Source organism: Lepidochelys olivacea (assembly GCF_965140295.1).
Source record: "Lepidochelys olivacea isolate rLepOli2 genome assembly, chromosome: 4".
In the NCBI taxonomy this organism is placed as follows: Eukaryota; Metazoa; Chordata; order Testudines; family Cheloniidae; genus Lepidochelys; species Lepidochelys olivacea.
Genome location: NC_140414.1, coordinates 75,862,294 through 75,879,657, shown reverse-complemented (window position 1 = coordinate 75,879,657; position 17,364 = coordinate 75,862,294). Strand labels below are relative to the sequence as shown.

Sequence of the window (17,364 nt, the reverse complement as noted above, 5' to 3'; positions counted from 1 at the left end):
GGCACCTTAGAGACTAACAAATTTATTTGAGCATAAGCTTTCGTGAGCTACACTGAATGCATCCGATGAAGTGAGCTGTAGCTCGCGAAAGCTTATGCTCAAATAAATTTGTTAGTCTCTAAGGTGCCACAAGTCCTCCTTTTCTTTTTGTGGATACAGACTAACACGGCTGCTACTCTGAAACACATCTTTGTGAAAACTAAGACACAGAAGTGAATCCATGACTCCCTCCTCAAAATAAACTATGCAAGAAATGTTATATAAAGAAAAAACCTAGCATGTTTGCTTGATAGTTCACCAACTTCTTGATGGGGTAGTTGAGAGATCGGTGCTTTCCTTTCAGTTGGATGTCACAGAGATTTGCAGTCTAATGCACTAAGACCCCTGGCAACCACTGCAGATACAGCCTTATTAAAGGTTGTTTAAACTACTGCTTTTAAACATGTCAGAGCTGCACTGAAGAAAAGCAGCGCCATGGCATCCTCTTGCAGCTAATAGATTTTTTGGGCCCTAGTAACAGAACTATCAAGAAACTGATGTTCTCATTTAACCCTCTGAAAACAAGTACAGGAAGCACATGTCACCAACACATATATAAAGAGAGCATGGAAAAATTTCATCCACAAAAAATGATGATCACCTCTAAGGTTTTCAAAGCTCCACTTCCACTGGAAAATTCACTAGATCTTTGGTAGTTGTGTACTACAGTCATAAATCAGGGTGCCCTTCTGATACTTTCAGACACTACAAACAAAGGCTTTATATTTTAGTGCCAAAATAAGTACAGTGAGGTGGGCTGGAAGAAATACAGCACCACTGAGTTTCTGTGTCAGGAAGCACTCCTTCAATTTGTTCAAAACTTTGTGTTGCCTTGGTGAATCAGCTCTGTTAGCCAAAGTTGGACTCATTAAAAGTTTTGTATGTAAATAATGAAAGATGAACTGCTTTAAACAAATCATCCCCATAAATTAGATACAGATTTTACTGATACTTTATATGTATATGTTTAGATGAATGTACATTTATACATGCACATTTATTCTATCCTCTTTTTTTTTCTCTAAAGAGAAAAAAAAATCACATGTACTTTCATTTTCCTCTGTGTTACATGGTATATATATGAATTTTAGTTCAGACTTCAAAGAGAAACAGCAGAACTGAAATTCATTTGGAAATTTAACACCATTAATTTGGGCTTGAATAGGGACTGGGACTGGCTTGCTCTTTACAAAAGCAGCTTTGCCTCTCCTGGAATTGACACCTCCTCATCTATTATTGAGAGTGGACTACATCCACCCTGATCGAACTGGCCCTGTCAACACTGTTTCTCCACTTGTGAGGTAACTCCCTTCTCTTCAGGTGTTAGTATATAATGCCGGCATCTGTAATTTTCACTCCATGCATCTGAAGAAATGGATTATTTACCCACAAAAGCTTATGCCCAAATAAATCTGTTAGTCTTTAAGGTGCCACCGGATAGAGTATCCACATTTAACCATTTGTTGTTAAATGTGGATACTCTATCCTTAACTCCCCCATGCCATCTCATTATTCACAGGGATCTCAGATCCTGTCCTGTAATATTAGGCACAACAGGGTATAGACCTTATGGTGTCAGCTTTCACTTTGAATTTGATGGCTTTTGTTGGTCAGTATCAGTGTTAACATTACTTAAACTTTTTTGAGAGTTAATCTATTTTTACACTTCATTTTGGAAAAAATGCAAGGATTTTGCCAAGGAAAACCAAAACCCTTTCCTGTACATTTCTGCTGGCTGACACATCATGTCTACAAAGGAGGGCCTCTCTAGAAATTATTTTCATCGAACAAAACCTCTAGGACTAATGAAACATATGCCACATTGTGAACATTTACTAGAACTAGGTTGCCATTGTGGCAGCACATAGGCAACATGGTACAGTAGCTCTTTATAGACAGACTCGGGTCTTGGATTAATTACCTCTTTCACATTCCCAAATCTGGAGTGTGTATTGAAAAGTTTATATTGCCTTGTCCTGATTAAGATCTTCTGAAAGGAACCAGTAAGAAAAGAAGTGTGGCTTCCCTGCTTGCTACTAGAACATTGTATAGAAAGGGTCCATTCTGAAAACAGGTATCAGGCACAATCCCGTGTCCCACTGCCGCTCCTTTGTGCTGTTCTGGTGACACAAAGGAGCCAAAGAACTGTTTTAAACTGCTAATTGGGCTTCCTCCTCCCAATGCAGGAGGAATTCCCAGGAGGCATATAGCTAACACTATCTAATCCCCTCTGCCTCAGCATAAGGGGTGTGGAGGAAATGAAGTGACCCCATTTAGGACACTGCTGCCAGGGGGTAGTTTAGAGCAGCCTTAAAGCTAATCTAAATTATGCCGAGGGTCAAACCTGCCTCCCATCTTCTCTCAGTGGGGAGGTGCATTGAGCTACTTTGTGGTCCCCTTAATTTTGCAGAACCAGGCAGAGACTGAGTGCAGCACTGGATTGAGACCATTGTACTTTTAGAAAAATGGAAGTGTTCTTCAACTCCCTTCCTTTTGTGGCGAAGGAAAGCTCCAGGATTAACCATTCTCTAAATTCACACTATGATCCAATAAAGGAAATGCAGACTTCCTCTCTTGGCACAGGTTGGAGTGCCTCAAGCAGTCGAGAAGTGACTGTATAAAAAGTGTCTAGACAATAAAGTGGAAGAAAATATTTTCCAGAAAATGCGATTCTTGTGGTAATCCAGAAATTACATTTTCAATGCTCAGCCATGAATTACCTTATTTCTCTATTGCTTTGCTATTTCATTGATGGCGAATGTGACAAAAAATATAAATAATTTTTACATCTCATAAAATCCCAAAATATTGGATTAGATCCTGACACTTAGAGTCATGAAAGAGCCCATCATGTTTTCTGCAGAATAACGGCATTAGCCTGAGTATCCTGGCCACGTTCTAACTTGGGTAATATCATGTATACCCAAGTTCTTCCCATTTCTAAATGAATATTGTATTATTCCTTTCCCGGCCATAAAAATAATTGTTTAGTGTTGTCATTACGGAGTGGTAGCCCCACTCCACTCCAGAAGTGGATGCAATGAGAGTGTGTCTGTGTGTACTTCATCACTGAAATGCTATCTATAAAGTAGTTTGGAATGTTTCAAGGTGGATGGTTATTTATGAATATAAAGTTACATGCACATATCATGAGCCGAGATTAGTCTTGTAATGAGACAAGTGTGTACGGCCATTTATTAGATTACCACAGACAACCAAGTCTACCAAATACTCAATGTGCTGCACATGTGACACCCTGAAGTGTTCGTCACTTTATAATAGAAATTAATGTCTTTGGGTCATCAACCCTTCTTTACTGCTCTACCCCCTTGATAATTCCTGCAACAGTCAATTATTGCTTATTTAAAACAATTCAGCAGGAAACCCATCATTAGAAGGTTATTTCCCAACAAAATAGGACAAAAAAGTGAAGAACCACCACAAGAGGCATTATGTTCATGATGAGCTAATCTTGGAGACTTAATAGTTTGCTAAAATTAAAAAAGTAAAGATTTAAAACAATGAACTACAGTATCAAATTCACCTTTTGGAGAAAAAACAGATTATTCTAAATAAGCTTTTGCTTATTTATTGCTTATTTATTTATTTATCCCACTAAGCTTTTGTGGGATACAGCTTATGCTCAAATAAATTTGTTAGTCTCTAAGGTGCCACAAGTACTCCTGTTCTTTAGGCGGATACAGACTAACACGGCTGCTACTCTGAAACCTTTTGGAGAATAATCTTGAACACCTAACCTCTACCTTCTTCTATACTCTTGATTCTTTCTCCCTTTGCCTCTCTGCTCTTCCCAAGCCGTACAGCTTATCTTTTCTTCAGGTCTCTCCCTCATTCATTTCTGGGCCTTCTTCTAAACTAATAAGCCTGGAACTCCTGTCCTTCCCCAGTCTCACATGCCTCCACACTCTCCTTCAAGACCCTCTGAAAACAGATTTCAAAAGGCCAATAAATCTCAGATTACTCCTCTGAAGCATAAACAACAAACGGAAAAGTTTAAACCCCAAAGCATAAGATATTCCACTGAAAAAATATGGAACTAATCAGATGTGTACTTCAGCATTCAATTATATAGCTTTTCATTGCTCCCATTCCCATTTTGTACATTTTCATTTTAGATACTAATATTTCAGGGGCCATGCCTTTGCCTCCATATCTTTCTACATAATCCCAATTCATGATCTACCAGTAATTCAGGGACACTGAGATCGACACAAGTAACCCCATGTAGACTGATGCTACACTATATTCCTTGGTTTCTGAAAACTTTTGGTGTGGATAAAAGTCACACGGAACGCACGGGATGTCATATTCAGAGCTATTGAAAAGCATAGCTGGTTGAATGCTATTTGGTGAATTCCTTATTTGAAGCATTTGGTTATTTTTCTTCAAATTAATTGACAAATCACTTTTCTAGTATTCTATCAGATCTTATATTTAATGAAGTGGGTATCTACTGGTGCATAAATAAACCATGTACACTTACGGAGTGCTGATTCAATCACCATCCTTGCAGTTACTATTTTGCTCAGCTGAAATACAATTAATGAATGCTGTCTGTGAACATGTACTTTATTTTGTTCATTTCACTGCATGCCCTTTATGAGCAAGGTGTAAAATTAACTGCTAAAATATCAAACACCTTACTCTTCTGCCTTCTCTATTACTTGCTCAGATGGTCATAAGTTCACACAGGATGTAAACCTGTATCAGTTTATAGTCATTGTCAAAATATTGAACTATTTCCCTCCCCCCCCCCGCCCCCAATAAAGGCCAAAAATTGCATACCACCCTAATGGACCACAGACTTGCATGTAAAGAATTTGTGATGGGAAGAAGCCAATGCTGGACCAAAACTTTTGGCTATGCTTTATCATGGAGTTTCAAAAGCAGCTCCACTTGTTTGCACTCTTTTATAATAAGATTTTTGAAATGCCACTTCTGCAAATTAGCACAAGAACAAAACAACTGGGGAGACTTGTATGAGTTCACATTTAGTGTTGAAATATGTAGTTGTATTGATAATTAGTTCTCATATTACTGATGCAACCAATATTTTGGTGGTCACTAGGAAAGTGACTACACAGTGTATCTTCATAACAAAACTTTTTATTATAAATTGGTCCCTAAGGCTGCCTAATACCCAGCTCTAGTGAAGTCTGTTTTAAAACACTGTTGGTCCACTATCATGTTTAGGAACAGATTAAATGGTTGAACAAAACAAGACCCTAACCTTCCAACCAAACTTAAAATGAGCATTTCCAGGGAATACATACCCCAGCTACCCTGCTCTGGTCCCTTTTATCAGCCCACCCCTTGAGTTTTTGGTTCCAGGCAAGAGGACAAGTGTTGAAATACCATGTCAAAGGCAATTCTTACAGTATTCCTGGCCCAACCAAATGTAGGAAGTGACAAAATCTTACTTTGAAAAACTGGGCTAAAAACTTGTGAAAACAGAATACTGACTGAAGTGATTCACAGTAGGTTCAGAACATTGTGTGGATTGATCAAGTTGACCAAAACCACTGAAATTGCTATGGTTTGCCCATTCTTCATGTTATCAGTTATAAATCTTAATCCTTCCATGTCTGCTATTTGTTTAGTGAATCATAGACTAAGTCTGGGTTCCTGGCAGTTATTGGGGCTTCAATTAGAGCAACACTATTATTCATATTATATTTGATAGACAGACAGATCGACCAACCAAACAAGGCCTTCAGTGAAGTATGGTGTGTACAGACCATAAACACGATACTTTCCAGGTGGCAGTTGAAACTGCACACCACAGTTCAAATAGCACATCCCATGAAATCCATGCCAGAAAACACATTTGCTTCTCCAGACCAGTGGTTGCAGTTCAGTACAACCCACAAAATACTGAGAAGAATGGCTCCTTGACCTCAGTGCCCAATCAAATATGAGATGTGTTCATTCCTTTTTTTAAGATGTGAGATGTGCAGCACCATATTCCTTAACCTAACATTGATCCAAATGTTCCAACAGCAGACATTGGTTTTTCTTTGATAGCCAATGCATATCTCTGGTTTCCAAGTTCCTATAAACACCTCATTATAAGGAAGGCAAGGCTTACATTTCCCAGCATCCTTTCTAATTACTTGCATGCTGCCAGGAAACTTTCACATATTTTTGTCTTCACAATCAACATTTAAACAAATGTTATTAAAAGAAATTTAAAAATAAAATTCAAGCAGCACCAAAAGCAGTTGCTGTGTAAATGACAAAGTTATTAGGTAACACTGTGATATTCCTTTCAGCACTCAATTATCAACATTTACAGAAATAAACTAACAGAAAGACAGTATATAAATGATGGGTTTCAGAGTAACAGCCATGTTAGTCTGTATTCGCAAAAAGAAAAGGAGTAGTTGTGGCACCTTAGAGACTAACCAGTTTATTTGAGCATGAGCTTCGAAAGCTCATGCTCAAATAAATTGGTTAGTCTCTAAGGTGCCACAACTACTCCTTTTCTTTATATAAATGATGGGGACCCACATGCATTTTGCATACAAAACAGACTCCAAGCAGCATACAAAGATTATGATTTTGATAACAAACGATAACATTTTGAGTGATACGCTTTCTAAAATATCTGGAGTCTCCTGCCTGTGGCTAACTCTGTTTTAATCCACAAGTTCTTTCATCAAGTTGAGAGAAACCTCCTACAAAAGAAAACTGCAAGGGCCCTCACTATTTTACAGCTCTATCATATACAGTACTAACAATCAGTTCAGCCGATGTTGAGACACACACACACACACACAAACACACCCTGCAGCTGCCACACTAGCATCCCAAATGCACTTGGAAAAACTAATCTGATACCAAAAACTGCAAATAAAAAGTGCATTTCTGAGCTTGGCTGCAGTTACAGAAAAAGTGGCTAACACTTTAAGAGACAGTAAATATTAATAAAAAAACTACTTGCAAGAGCTGCAAACACCAAGATCACATTAAAAGAAGTCTTCAGTTGCTCTGACCTTTCATTCTCTATCACTATGTTTTAGTCATGGGTTTACCTGATCAAAAAAAGCATGCAGAATACATAAACAGCGTCATCGCACCTTACCTTTTCAGTGCCTACTTTATCTATTATCACAGTGCCAGAATATAACTTTTTCAGATAAAGAGACGGGGGATACGTTGCAGCAGTAAAGCCAGCACTTTGGGACTGAAGTGGAGTCCAGCAGGTTCTCAATATTATATACAGATTAGTCAGAGAGAAGAGAACACCAACTTCATGACTCAGTGATTCTTCACTAAAGTTTTCTAGCTCTAGCAACTTCATAATAAGAGTCCTCCAGAGTTACTGAGAATTCGTCAGTGTGCTTAATAAAAGAATTACCACATTTCTGAAAACTGCAGTGAAGTTGGTGTTTTTCCTATGGTTTGTCATCTTTGCTTTTCAGAATATTCTTCTGAATCAGTACTGTCTGCTAAGTTTTAAATTACTCTCTCCTTAGAGCGCCAAGGGTTTGGATTTTTTTTTTTAAACTTTTTCCCAAAAAAACTTTAGCTGCACGTTACCATGGTGCAGCAATACCCTCTTTTTCCAATACTTTTGTGTCCATTTCCATTACAAACTCTGCAGACATCTCTAATAAATTAAGAAAAGCTGCATGTGAGAGGAAAGGAAACAGTCTGGATTCTCTGGAATTAACATAGTCCTGAAACAGCAGCATTTAGAAATTTTTCCACTGGAGCTGGGGTTAACCTTCCTGCAAAACACACAGTTTATTTACGTTTCCTAGCCTGCCACATCACTTTCACCCATAGTGCACAACAGCAGAGTATAGCAGCACATCCACATATTTTAATGAAAATCTAGAATGGGGCAAGTTATGCTTCAGTTGATTCTTTTTTATTTATTTATTTTTTGCTTCAAATTATGTTTATACTTATCCCTTGGAGTTGAGCAGCATTCCAACTTTCAGTGTTCCTGACTTTTCAGATTAGAACTAAATTAGGGGCTCTCTTCAGAACATTTATACTGTTCTATTGGGTGCCTCCACCACATGTTTTGTAAACATTCCATTGTGTGCCTTGTTGCCCTACTGGAAGATGGAGGCAGAGTTCAGGGAACGTCTACTGACGCTGTGTGTTGCCAGCAAGTTATTTTGTTATTTAATTATACTTTCAAAATGTTAAATATTCCCAGGATGACAAACAAGTGTTCTTAAAATGTTATCACTATTACATATTCCACTGAACACAAGTGGGATGCCGATGCTCATTTTGGTGGACAGAGGAACAAGAGTGTGGAGAATGGGGAGCACCCACCAGATCCATCTGCCTCTCTCCTTTCTATTACTGTATTTAATTTGAGTCAATCAAAAGCTTTCCACGTGCTGATGTGGAAGGTTGCTTCAACTTTGCAAGTAAATTCAGAGCAAAGTTAAATTATCAGCAACACAGCAGACCAGGGTGGCTCTACCAATTTTGCCGCCCCAAGCAGTCGCCACCAAATTGCTGCGAGCTGCGGCCAAATTGCTACTGCGCCCGGAAGAGCAGCAGAGCTGCCGCCAAATTGCCACCGCGGGACACGGACTGCCGCCCCATTCTGAATGCTGCCCCAAGCACCTGCTTGGAAAGCTTGTCCCTGGAGCCGGCCCTGACAGCAGCAGACAAACTCAAGATGAATGAGGACTCAGGGTATGTATACAATGCAATGGGAGGTGTGACTCCAGTATGTGTACACAAACCCAAACTAGCTTTGATCTAACTAGCTCCAGACTCCAGTAACAATAGCAGGGAAGCCACAAAGCGTGGGTGGCAGCACAGGTTAGCTGCTGGAGTACATATCCAGGGTATAGCTACACTGCAACTTATCCTTAGGTTTTAAACCCAGGCTCAAGCCTAACCCCCTTTCCACATACACACAAATTGTTCTTAACCAAAACCTGGTCCCAGGACTCATGGAGGTGGAGCCTGAGTTAAGCCGGACCCAGGATTCAAGCTCTATTGCCTTTGCAGGGTAGACGCAGACTCACTGATGCATGCTCTGAGACTCCACCAAAAGTATCCCACAACAACCAGGCCAATTTTCCTTGACCTCTGGACAGTCAAGTTTTCTTTCACCGCACAAAGGGCTAGAGTTTCCACATTTTGGAAGAGTGCTAGGATGTTGGGGATCTGGATGGTTGGACTTGGGCCCACATCAAGCAGCGTATGGTATGTTTATGTAAGCGGTGGAATGGTCTCAATATTGTGGGGAACTTTCCTGGCTTATACACTACCCTGGTGAAGTGGATAGCGAAAGGATCTGAGTCCTCACTCCCACTTCCTTTACCCAGAGGCCTGCCTGACCTCAAGGGCTCCCCTTCCACTCTCTTGTGTGGTAGAGTCCTCGTAACCCAAACAAGGCTGGGCCCAGGATTCCTGGAGGGGCTCGACCCCCCAACCTTGTTGTGGTCACTTAAGGCAGGGGCTAAGGCACGGGAGGGCAAACTGCAGCCCGCAGGTTGGATCCGGCCCATCAGGGCTTTTAATCTGGCCTGTGGGACTGCCAGCCCCATGGCGCAGTGGGGCTGAGGCAGGCTCCCTGCCTGCCCTGGCCCCGCGCCACTCCTGGAAGTGGCCGGCACCATGTCCTTGCGGCCCCTGGAGGCGGGGGGGGGGGAGGGAGGGGCGCAGAGGGCTCCGTCTGCTGCCCTCGCCTGCAGGCACCGCCCTCCGCAGTTTCCATGGGCTGGGAATGGGGAACCGCGGCCAATGGGAGCTTCAGGGGTGGTACCCGCAGGCAAGGGCAGCACTCAGCAGAGCCGCTTGCCCCACCCCACCCCACCCTTAGGAGCCACTGCCGGACATGCTGGCCACTTTCAGCAGCAGCGCAGGTCCAGGACAGGCAGGGAGCCAGCCTTAGCCCCATTGCGAGCCGCTGCTACCCTGGAGCCGCTCAAGGTAAGCGGAGCCCAGTCGGAACCTGCACCCCCAACCCTCCTGCACCCCAACTCCCTGCCCTAAGCCCCCTCCCACACTTTGCACCCCCTCTTGCACCCTGTTCTCATCAACTCCCAAGCCTGGAACAGAACTATGTTTGGCTTTAGGTTTGTTATACTTACTGAACATAGGCATTTTCCCCACTCACATTAAAACAAGCAGTGTAACTGTCAGCCAGTAATGGTTGTAGATAGACAATCTGCATGACACTAAATCCCTACTTCTGGATAGTACCACTGAACTGCTTTTCCCTTAATTATACCGTCGGATTCTTATTTACTAATAATTAAACAAATTAACAGCAGAGAAGAGGAAATCAGTAGAAACCATGCCAGTGAGCTCAGTGAGACCCACTGTGTTGCACTAAGAATTTTGGAAGAGAGCTTTAGGGAAAAAAGGAGGAATACCATTTTATGAGTTTGGAAGGCAAAGGCAAAACAAAGGACACTTTCACACATCAAGTTATCATGAGGTACTCTCCCAACTGTGATTCAACGAACATAACTGTGAATATGAGGTGAACACGAAGCTCACCATAGCAAGGCCCAAATAATAATAGTATCTTGCTCTTCATCATTGGATCACAAAGTGCTATACAAACAAGGTCAATATCATTATCCCCATTTTGCACATGGGAAAATTGAGGTACAGGAAGGTGAAGAGGCTTGCTTAAATTTGCCAATGACAGAGCCAGGAACAGATCCCAGGTCTCCTGATTCCCACTCCACTACTCTATTCCTGCCTCCCTATGTGACACACACTATGTGGCAAAGACCCCAAAAAGGAGGATACAGAATTATTTATGTAGGAAACTTGAAATGCTGTTGGATTCTTTCTCTTAGTGTAAATGACTCCTATAGCCCCAGTTACATCAGAAATAAAAATAATGTAAATCATTTTCAGTAATAAACGTGAGGAGATACCCAATTTGTGAGGAACATAAGTCATTTTGGGACTTGAGAGATATGAAAGTGTATCAGGTAACTCCTACCCACATTAAGTCAATGAACAGAAACTGATCAATATGCTGGCAATTATGATAAGACAAATCTTGGAAAGACATACAAAAGAGCAGGAAGGAATCAGTACGTAATTTGTATCCATTGTTGGGATGTTGATGATAGGAGCCATTAATACAACAGAGAATTCTTGGAAGCTGATGAAAGTTAAAAAGCCATTCTTTTTAGTTGGTATGGGTTAGTACTTTGAATACCCTTGTGAAACGCTTTAGCAAATGAAGGCTAGATTTGACACAATTTTGGGATAAACTGACCTCAGATTAACAAAAATTAACTGATGTGTCAATGCAGAACTCTAAATTGACACCTGAAGACTAGATTGAACTACTTACAATAATTATGTAATTGACAGTATCGATCAATTTTAAATGGTACTTTAAAATATAATCTCATTTGAAAAACAATTATTTTAAAAAGCCAATTTGAGGGTGGATATTCAAAGGAAATTAGGAGCAGTTCATCAAAGTGTACTGTGGAAGGGAGAGTCAGGTTCCACTTTTAGTGTCTACTACTATCTCCAGAAAAGTCATGTAAAATTAAATATCCATTAGCTATGAAGCCATTTACTCAGCTTGCTGATTTTTACATTTTTTGTAACGGCTGGGAAAAGAAGTTAAAAGGCACACACCTTTGTATTTTTTCTTTGCGGGAGGGGAGAATGATAAAAACTAGCAACTAGTCAAAATTAAATTAATACTGTGTAAACTGGAGTATAACCACCAAAGGTCTGCAGCATGTAAGAAGAGATCATGAACTTGCAAACGCTGGAGGAAAGATCTGAAATAGAACAGTAAGATCTATAGCAATCTGACTGAAAACAAATGACTGGAAAACAGTACAACGGAATTATTGAGTCTGAAAAATTAGAAAATGCTCTTAAAGCAGTGAAACTACTATAGAATTGATTTCAGGGTCTAAATATAGTTCTTTAAATATATATATTTCATCTTTAGGGCAGAGACTGTATTTTAATGAGTCTGTATAATGCCCTGCACAATGGGGTTTTGACCCTGATTGTATTACAGTAGCACCTAGAAGCTCCAAATAAATGTGTATTTAAGTATTACTCCAGCAGGAACTTGAAATTCCTTCAAATACTGGAGATAGCTGGCTTTCCTGCATTGTGAAATACAACATTTTGAGATCCTTGGCAATGACAGTTGCTATACTAAATAGAAGGCATTATTACATGCTTTATTACAATGTGCAGTTTCTGATTAAGCTGATCAAGACTGAATTTTTTTTTAAGTCTTTTCATCAGTCCTGGATGTCTGTCTAAACATAGGCTATAGCTCAAACAAAATGCTATGACCTTGCTGCAGAAATTACTGGGTGAGGTTCCATGATTTGTCTTATATGGGTGAAGGAGGTTGCCACACTAGAGAGGTACATGCAGATGATCATAATGGTACCTTCTGGCCTTAAAAATTTACGAATCTTCAATTCAAAACTGAACGTCAGTTCGGGATGATAAAATCTGTTTTAAATTGGTCCAGACCAATGGAAACTGTGCATCATGCCATAGTTCCAATAGGATTAAGCTCAGCTGGGGTTGCCAGTAATGAAGCCACCATTGAACAATTTGCTAGTGTTCAAGCTGATTCACGCAACAATTGGCTAGAGTCATAATGATATCAAGTGCTCAATTCAGTTATCTCCTAAGGGAAATAAACCTTATTTACACCATTACTGTAAGATGTTCAGAATGAGGCCTGCAATGCCAACAATTGAAGAACTTTAACCTTTTCCAAACTAATTGCAATTGATAAAATTGATTCCCCCTCCCATACTGCACCTGACAGGTTTGAGAGCTCTGAATAGTGACAACTGCGGAGAGGAACACAACACATTAAATATTGAAATGCATTGGAATTAGAGCTCTTTTTGGAAGGCCAGAGTGGAAAAGTGATGTTTTATGCCTCCTAAACAGGGGCAGCAGGCATGTACATCTTCCTCCCGGAATTCATAGCATGATCTCGGGAGAGCCCATTGGATCTTACAGTACAGGCATCCTGCTCTACTCAGCTTCTCCTGCTTTTAAGAGATGATGAGAGTGGACTATAGAATATGTTTTATTCTAAATTATTTCATATTGGAGAAGTCCACAACAACAGAATTAACCAGTTCTTTAAAAAAAAAAAAAGATTCTAGAGAATAAATCATCAGCACCCTGAAAGACAAATAATTTAAGCACATAAGATCTCTCATTTCTATCACACCTTGCCATCACCAAAGATCCCAAGATAGCATATTAAGGTTATGTACTTTACAACGAGGGAAAGCCAACTATCTCCAGCATTTGAAAGCCAAGTATGATTTCCAGTCCCTGCTCTACTAGTGTGATAAATAAAAAGCTATCAAAACAGAGCGAGAGCAGCAAGAGATTTTTTTTTCCAGGCTCCTTAAACTAGTTTAAATTGTGTCTCACACACACACACAGAAAAATTGCTTTTCCTTAGGTAACAGGCACAGCTTTAGAAAAATAGACAGGTAGCCACCCTTAAAGTAAATTGCCTTGGATTAAACTACCACACTAAAGGAAGTATTTACAGCATATGAAGCATGGCTCAAATGACTGGACATTTAAGCTTTCTACACAGTAATGTTAATTGATTCACTTTTTTGACTACAGGAAAGCCTTTTGGTCATCGAGCTATTAAAATGATATAATTAGACTTGCTATTACATTGCCATTTTGATTTTAAAAAGACTATGGAAGAAAAGGCAGCTAAAACACTGGTGCCTGAGGCATACTCACAGGTTTTTAGAACCTTTGGATTCAACTACACCCCTATTTGTGGGGGGAAGAGAGTGGAGGGAGCAGCTAACAGGAGAGGAAATGAAAGGGAGAAAATCTCTGACGTTTTTTCCTCATGAAGATTTCTTGCAAATTGTTTCAAGTGGGAGGAGAATGGGAGATGTTAGCACCTTCCCACCAAACCTGCTCACCTAACTAGTGGATCTCTCAGAATGACACAAGGGCCAGTGGAAGAGATGACTCCTGGCAAGAACTGGAAACAGCAGTGGTGGAGCAACAGGGGTGAGGCTCAGTCAGGCTTCCCAACTAACAGCTACTCTCCCCCTTTCCCCACCCACCCCGTTAGAGCCCATGTATGCCAGCATTGTCAGTAGACAAACCGCACTGAACAGTTTGAACGCTGGATATTCCTCAGTCTGCTGGCTTCTGGCTTCCCCCAGTCACTTCCTTCTCCTCAGCTGCTAGTCTCAGTCTGCCTGTACTCCCTGGGTAAAATGTGGGTTAAGAATAGCATGTCCTCCACCAGTGGCTAGTTTAAATAGAGAAGAATCTGCTACAGTTACTAGGAAAAGGAATTTCTCCATTAACTCAGGGGGTACAGGCCTATATTTTGGTGCTAAAGATCTGAATTCCAAACCTCACTAATAACCATAGCAAATTATTATATATGTATTCCTCTACATCAGAGATCTGCAACCTTTGGCATGTGACCCGCCAGGGTAAGCCCCCTGGCGGGCCAGGCTGTTTACTTGCTGCGTCCACAGATTTGGCCGATCGTGGCTCCCACTGGCTGTGGTTCGGCCGCTCCAGGCCAATGGGGGCTGCCGCTCCAGGCCAATGGGGGCTGTGGGAAGCCGCGGCCAGCATATCCCTTGGCCCATGCCGCTTCCTGCGACCCCCCATTGGCCTGGAGTGGCGAACTGCAGCCAGTGGGAGCCGCAATCGGCCAAACCTGTGGACGCGGCAGGTAAACAAACCAGCCCAGCCCACCAGGGGGCTTACCCTGGTGGGCCACGTCCCAAAGGTTGCCGATCCCTGTTCTACATTGCTCTTTTCTCCTCCAACTCTGCTTCTATGCTGTCTCAGTGACCTTCTCCCTTTTGTCTTCTTATTCCATTTCCTGTTACTTTGCATTTATTTAACCTTTCCTGCCATTCCCCCTCACTCCATCATGGTTACCAATCCATCTATATTTATTTATTTTTTGATTGTGTAAGATTATAGTTATAAAAGCAATTGTATTATATTCTTCTGCTCCAGTAAGCATGCCAGGACATTGGTGCTTGCCCTTAATTTGTTTAGCACTCTGCATTCCCTTAATAGTCAAAGAAAAAAAAGTCTCCTTGCCCTTATCTCCTATCCTACTTCTTCATAAGCAGCATCTTGCCACAATTGTACTTGTCTTTTGCTGTAATTCACCTATCCAGAGGATATATTTTAATTCAAATGTATTCTTAATAGAACTTAAGGTCACTTGATGTAGCATGTGGAGGGTCCTATAGGGCTTTAAGGGTCAAAAGAAGGGGACTTGAGAAAAGAGTAACATGGAATTGCAGATGTCTTGTTATGGCTTACTCTGATTGGTTTCGAGAGTGTCCTTTATACCAGTGGTTCTCAACCAGGGATACGCAGAGGTCTTCCAGGGAGTACATCAGCTCATTAAGATATCTACATAGTTTTACACAGGCTACATAAAAAGCACTAGAAAGTCAGTAAAAAACTAGAATTTCATAAAGACGACTTATTTATACTGCTCTATATACTGTAGACTGAAATATAAGTACAATATTTATATTGCAATTGATTTATTTTATAATTATATGGTAAAAATGAGAAAGTCAGCAATTTTTCAGAAATAGTGTGGCTGTGACAATTTTGTATTTTTAGGTCTGATTTTGTGAGCAAGTAGTTTTTAAGGGAGGTGAAACTTGGGTACACAAGACAAATCAGACTCCTGATGGGGTACAATAGTCTGGAAAGATTGAGAGCCACTGCTTTATACTGTCGCTTCTTTCATGTTGATTTGTAATAGTAAATTTTGAGTAGTGATCTTCAGCAGTGGAACTCAACGCATATTGGCAAACACTGATGCAGCTTTCCAACACCACTCTAAGCCAGACAAGTATACCTAATTTTTATATGGGTAAACTGTTCCATTACTTGCGTAAGATGGTGACAGCCAGAAGTGTAGCCCCTAAATCCTGATTCCCAGTTCCTGGCTCTAGTCCCTGCCCATATTCCCCTCACCCCCTTAGCATCATTAGTATTGTAATGCTCTGCATGTTAGTCACATTTTGGTAAATTACAGCTGCTGGAATAGTAAGGCCTGTCAGGAACTACACAGAAAGCTTGCCTTCTCAGTCAGGCTTCACCCCCCCGCTTTGCTCCCTCAGACTTGAAAATGCTTCCCAGTAACAGTCCATGAGCTGATCTATTCTCAATATTTAAATTTAAAAGATAAAGGAATAAGTTCTTACCTTTCCTCAGGATGACAAGCCCAGAGTGCCTTTAACTGTTTATCTTAAAGGAGGATGAGATTTTAACATCCTCTTGCAAACATTTTGGAACTAGAACAAAACTGCAAGGTTGAGATGTTTTAAATGTTATTGCAGACGTTTGTGTCCACAACCATTTAGGTTTTCTGTGTTCCAGCTTCCTCCAGGTCTCACTCTGTATTGCAGCTCCTCCTCCATTCGAACAAAGCTTTATGTTGCCTTAGCAGGCCTAGAGAAGTGGGGGAGGGTGTTCTGTATCTTTGTCACTGGTAGTGCCTATTTATCAAATCAGTTTACTTTTTTTTAGTTTTTTCACAGGTATCAGAGTACACCCAAATCAAAACCTTGGATCCAAATACCCTTGGGAACTGGGCTGGGATGTGTGTGAAATGTAGATCTGAGTCCAAATTCTGTAGCTGAAGCCAGTTTCTGATATCAAGGAACATTCTCCCATCAATTTGATTATAATAAAAAAAGTTTTCTACCAGGATTTTTCAGGGGCTTGGATATGATTAGTTGAAGGTATTGAGGCTTAGAGTCCTATTCTCTCCCCTCCTCCCCCCCGCAATACTTCCCCTCCCCTCCCAAAAGCAGATTCAGTTTCTCAATAGTATCTGTATCCTTTCTACATTAATTCAGCTTGACTTTTTCTTTTCATGTGGACTTTCTAGAAGGGTGTGCCACAAATGTGCATAATGCTTGCAATTTAATTATGGCTTTTCTGACAGCAAAGGAAGAAATAATTTGTCTTCAGGCAGTTAGACAATGGTGTCTATGATCACTCTTTTTAAAACACAGATCCACAAAAAGTTTTCAGAAAAATGAGGAACAGGGACAAATCCATCTTGAGCTTTGCTGACAGAGGATTAAAGAAGAATAAAAACATTCCTGAGTGCCCATGATTCTCCATATTTACCATCCCTGCCATTAAAAAAAGACAGTGGATTGCTGCACAAGTACTCATTCCTTCCCTGAGCTTTCCTAAAATCCCTGAAACGCTTGTATTCTGAAATACTCCAACTCGGACTTCCTTATTTGGTTGCTGGAGCTGTTCTTTGTCTTGTTCAAACATTCTGGT

General features: G+C 40.7%; 1 protein-coding gene across 4 annotated transcripts in view; it reads right to left on the bottom strand.

Moving 5' to 3' along the window:
- Positions 1-17,364, bottom strand: part of PALLD (palladin, cytoskeletal associated protein) — a 358,590-nt gene that overhangs the window by 95,686 nt on the left and 245,540 nt on the right. The window contains exon 1 of one of the 4 annotated variants that reach the window (XM_084626107.1): positions 16,269-16,544. The exons of 2 other annotated variants lie outside the window; for them this stretch is intronic. The gene's annotated coding sequence lies outside the window, so the exon portion shown is untranslated. Of the gene's footprint in view, positions 1-7,144; positions 7,305-16,268; positions 16,545-17,364 lie in introns of those variants that run through there. One more of the 4 variants, XM_084626106.1, reaches the window with a different exon arrangement.